The 6000-nt window shown below is 27.4% G+C and overlaps 1 protein-coding gene across 1 annotated transcript in view; it reads left to right on the forward strand.

The window, feature by feature from the left end:
• Positions 1–2016, forward strand: part of LOC113555891 (nephrin-like) — a 234889-nt gene extending 232873 nt beyond the window's left edge. Inside the window, exon 16 of the mRNA XM_026960497.1 lies at positions 1256–2016. The gene's annotated coding sequence lies outside the window, so the exon portion shown is untranslated. The remainder of the gene's footprint in view (positions 1–1255) is intronic.
• The last annotated feature ends 3984 nt before the right edge of the window (positions 2017–6000 follow it).

A 6000-nucleotide genomic window follows, 5' to 3' on the forward strand; every position in this document is an offset into this window, starting at 1 on the left:
TAATATAAATACTTAGGTAATACCTATACTATAAGAAATATCTAGTACACATACATCACATGTATATTAAGCTGCATAACCTACTAATGTAACCACATATAAAGTTGAACACTTAATTTGGCTCACTCACATAATTACAAGCAAAGCTATTATAGTATTATTTTTTAAATTTTCAAGTATCAATGAATATCAGTGAAGTTGTATAAAATGATATCAAATAGAGCTCGGTTAATTAAAAAATAGATACATTAACTAAAAATGGATAGCCTATAAATTTCACTGTTTTTCTAATAGTATAATTTACTCGTACACTCAAAGTTTATAATTTAAAATAATATTGCTCTACATATTTTGAATTTTTGAAATCATCATTTCATTTAATGAAATTCATAATATAAGTTTCAAGTCCTCGCGAATAATGATTTTGAACTATAAAAAAATAATAAATATTGTTACTAATTAATGATAGGTATTACATGTAATTTAATTCCTCCAAATTTGAACTTAAAATATCTATAAAAAAATAATTTTGATTGTATATTTTTCAGACTTTTATTTCCAGTATTAACTACCTAGGTACTATTATATAATGAAGAACATTAAGCTACATTTTCAAACTTAAGCCATAAAAATCGAACATTTCATGAATTTTCAATTATAAAATTATTGTAATTTATTAATGTTAGTTATTTTGACAAGTTTTGTAAAAAGAAAATATACTTCATAATTTCCTATGCATATAAAACTAATAGTTTCTATTTCTATTTGATATTTTTTTACGCATATAAAAATAACTGATATGAGATCTTAAATTACATTTCAAAAATTTTTACCGAACGAATAATTATTTTATCGTAATTACTAATTTATTGTGAAAAAATTTTTAAAAATTTCAAGTGCCTAAACTTTAAGTTGTTAGTGCCTAAATATTTTGAAAATTGTACATGGTATTATGTATAGAAAATACAAACATAAACATTTAATGAAAATCTCGAGTTTCTAAAGTTAATCAATTTTTAAATAGTTATTATATCGACAAATATCCAAAATCGTTAAAATTTAAACTTCAAAAATCGTAAACGACCAAAAAAAAAAAAAATACTGTGAATAATAATTAATAATGACATGTCGAAGCCGTGTAAAATAACGTGAAACGAAGTTTAAGTGCCTTCGTTAATATAGGACGGCTGTGGGCACTGTTTTATATTATAATAATTTTTAATTCAAACGGCAATTTTTTTTATCGATTTTTCAGCTCACTCTTCAGCGCTTAAACGGAGATTTTCATTGTGGTACGCTAATGATAACGCGTACACAACAACCGTCGTGGCACAGATCCACTACACATATGTTACAGTGGTTCGGAGAGTGAAGCAAATTGGGACGTGGCGACTTCCCGCCAGTGTTAGTTCACGGGTTCGGGAGTAACGGCGGCGCAGCCAATGGTCCGCCGGCGATCATGGAAACCCTGTGCAAAGAGGAAGTCCGTCCGCTCAGTCTATTCAAATGATGCATTAATCTGTTCACCGAATGGGTCCAGACGTGGTCTGATGACGACAAAGACAGCTTCCTGAGTGGCATACGTTCCATGGTTGAGTTACCTAACCTAACCTAACCACGGACACGAATTTTGCAGGGAGATACGAACAGAAAGCTGTAGGCCAAGTGGTCAGCAGTTCCAATTTTCCAAACACTGCAGTGGTATTGATGGGGATTAAAATCCCGAAAGATTACCAGAAAGAAACGATTTAAATGGACTATGCTCATCGCATGTTATAAACTCTGTAATTTTAAATAATAGATATTTCATTAAGTATTGAAAGGTTTTACTCGGTCATTCGTCATTTTAGTAATGGATTCTTACATAATGGTTATTTTAAATTAAATCAAGTTGTAAAATAGATTTTTACGACTTTCGTCCTATACAACATTATACATTATAATACAAAATACTTGATCATTCCAACCTATAATAAATTTAATATTCGTGTATCTATATTACTTCAATAATTTACTGTATGCATATCGATTTATCAAAAATTGTTACTACTTATTTTGTATTCGTGTACAAATACCTTCCTAGAACCTTTTTAATGATTGTTATCATATTTCAAGAACTGCCTAGTGATTATGAATGTAATCATTTAAACTATATTATAAATATATTTTATTCGTTTTAATTTTAATATGACTTATTTTATAAAACATTTTTGTTTTTCATTATATTGCTATTGTACATTGTATAGTCCATGTTTTTAGTATAATATATAAAATGGTTAGTAGTTAATTGTTATTTTCTCTCCCCATTAGAATAAAAAGTTAATATTAATATTTATACCCGATGTAAATAATTTATTGCATTTGTTCCCATGATAATAATTTGCCATTAATAAATTGAGTATTTGAGTCTAGGATATAATATAATATGTAATATTATTTTATTTGATTAATGTTAAGAATATAGCTACGTTGTTGAGCAGTATTATTAGTAACATAACAGTATTATTTAATATAAAAAATATTTACATCATATGATACCTATTTAATTATAATTTTATGATACATATTTAGGCTTATTAATTCTATTGTGCAATCATTATATTATATTTGATTTAGTTAAGAATCTTAAGTTGTATTTTTATTCTTTTCTGTTTGTGAACCGAATTAGATTACCTAAGACTAATGTGTATTATATAATATCACATCGAAATATATTTTAACCTTAAACAATAAATTACAACACATATCGTTTGGTTTTTAGTTTTATAAAAAAAAAAAAATTAAAAAAGACAAGCTTACAAGTTACAAAATTACGATTCTTAATACCTGACACGAGACCTGTAAGGCTGCAAATATAGAATTATTATATTATATTTTATACTATAATAAAATAGTTACTGAAAACGCTACCTGCTACTATTAAAAAAATATTCTTCAAACTAATTAATCGCCCGTTTGCGCATCTCCGTGTTGAACCCTACGAGGCCAACCATCAGGAAGATTGTTTAAATTTCAATACTCGGTGCGCCTAAAATGCAGAAATAAGTTTAAAAAAATAAAATAATACACGCGATTTATTTATCTAGAATAATGACGAATCGCGACCAGAGCGTGTTAAATTCGAATAATGAACAACGTAACGTCCCTGTAATACCACCCGGACGTGACTTAATCAACTTGCGGACGATAGAAGATTTGCGCGTTGTAAGATGTCGCCGGGGGAGGGGTGTAACACGTTTGCGCCCGCTCTACCTTTTTACGTGCGAAAAACGCAACACAATTGTAGTAATTTACACTCCGGTAATTAGCACGATTTAAACCGGTTTCATCTTTTTACCTAGAGAAAACACACCATGATTGCACTCGACTACTCCAGCCTACAATAAAGGTATTATTGCCGCATTATTGGATTGGAAGTATTTGTCATATTTTTTTTTTTCATAAACGTATTTTCCCAATATATATTTAAATAAATACTAAAATTACTTAAATTGTCTAATTGTTTATTTTCTACATATTGGGAAAATACTTTCATCAAAAAAAAATATGAAAAATATTTATAATGCCATGACGTATTAATAAAGTATAAAGTCGAACTTGGTTAACTCGAACTTTTAACTTTGACTTTGAGTTAACCAAGTCCAACTATATATTTAAATAAAATATTGGAAAATTATTAGAAGGATTAGTGGTGTGTATTTTACAGGTAGAGGTAAAACTGGTTCAATCGTGCTAATTACTAGAGCGCAATCACCAATCGTGTTTCGTCGGTCGCGAGTACAAAATGTCGACTTTGTAAATACTCTCCGCGCCTACGGTATCGATCATCCACTCGAGCCAAAGCCACATACAAATTTTCCACAGTTACTTCTACTGTTAACTTATTCAGTGGACGCAATCTCAGTAATATGAGCTTCATGACTTCTTATTATCGAGACATACTTCAAAAAGACTCTCGTATTACGAGTATCGGAGTATGACTATGTATTTTATACCTGTAGCTACAATTTGATTTTAAATTTATATTAGTAATATTAAAATATCTCTTGGCTGACAATACCGAATAATGATTGGAGTTATTTATTTCTTACAGTTTAAAATACTAAATACTAATATACTACTACTTTAAATACTGTTAAATTCAAGGGTGAATATAAGTTCCTACACGAGACCTAACAAGTAAAAAATACATAATATATTAGTTCCTACACGATAGAATAAGGTACATATGTAAGTACCTACACAGTATAAAAATAAGTACATAATAGTATGTAAGTTCCTACACAGTAAAAATACGTACGTTCTTATACTACATGTATTATTATATATAATTTATAAGTTATCAATCTAATATCAGTTATATCATATAATAATAATTTATTTATTATGTGGTTATATTATTTCTTCATTTACTCCGCACTATTATATTCTTCTAAATGATATTATTTTCATATCATCAGTTTAACTTAAAGTGACTATAGTATATAAAATATAGAATTTATTTTTACATATTATGTACCTGTCTTCCGCCATGTAGGAACTTATTCATCACATATGTTGGAATTAACGTATGTAATTCTTTACATTTCTTTACCTGTTACTCTCGTGTAGGAACTTGCGATTCCTCAAATTCATAAGTTCATTGTTCAAACTCCATGGAGTCTGCACTAAATATGCGGCTAATAATTTTACCTTAGACTAGCCTACAAAAACTGATTGTCGAAAAGTATATTATTTTATGGGAATTCAGATATTTAACTTAATGACCAGTGGTGTGGCCAACATGTCGTTACCCCTTTACAAAAAAAAAAATTCCTACTGGTTCCGATAGAAATATGATGCAACTAAAACTTAATATTTGCACCACACCGAATAACAAGTTGAATTTTAAATTATTTATTATTATTAAAAAATGATTTTTTTTTCTATTTTTATTATACCATAACATGTGCAGACATACCTTTAAACATTTATATATATATAAACTAAGATAACCCTGGACCTCCACACAAGTGTTTCTCGTAAAGACCCAGTTATCTTCATAATATTAATTTAAATTTAAAAAAAATAATAAATAAGTACAAATAAAAGTTTTCATTATTTTAAATTATTATTTATCTAATTTTTAAAAGACAAAATAATAATTGTATATGTATCTACAAAAAATTTAAATAAGGATCTCCAATTAGTGGTATAATATAATTAAACTTAACCCCCCTCCCCTCCAATATTCTTTAAAACCATACTAAAATAAAAAAAAAATTGCTACATCTTCTTGGTAAAAAAATGATACATCGTTACAAACAAAAGAAACTAATCATTTTCCACTAACTGCATGTGTAACTGTATCAAAATCCCCCAACTATTATGTTTAAAACAAATTGTTCAAAATTGATAGCTCCCTTCTGTTCTGCTATATATTAAGCATCAATGATAAATTATTTTACACAAACGGTTCTAAGTGAATTAGTCAAATAATTTGAATTGCTTATCAATAATAAAACTGTTCAAATGTCTTACCAATATTTTTAAGTTGATGTAAAAAGAACTTATATGACGAACACAATGAACAACGTCATGCTTAAGGCATAAACCTACCTAGAAAGATAGCCATTAATTTCTGAAATAATATTTCTTTCATTATACTTTAACCTAACTAAACGAACTAAATGAATAATACCTATCTATGAAAGTAGCTAACAAAATCAAATATGTATATTATTTGTACAGCATACAATACAATTTAAAAAAAAATTAAATTCATTATACCCCAACTAAACTACATTTAAATGATTTATCTAAAAAGAACCATTATTTATCATACTTATAAATTAGTAGAAAGAAAAGGATCACAATATTATATATACATACATCAATAAATTTGTATAAATAAAAGTGCACAATATTTTAAATTGATAGGTATATTTTATGTTTTAATTATGCCATTCATATTCGATATTTTTCTATAATAATATATTTTAAATTATATAATATAAAGTA

This window comes from Rhopalosiphum maidis, chromosome 3 (genome assembly GCF_003676215.2).
Source record: "Rhopalosiphum maidis isolate BTI-1 chromosome 3, ASM367621v3, whole genome shotgun sequence".
Lineage (NCBI taxonomy): Eukaryota > Metazoa > Arthropoda > Insecta > Hemiptera > Aphididae > Rhopalosiphum > Rhopalosiphum maidis.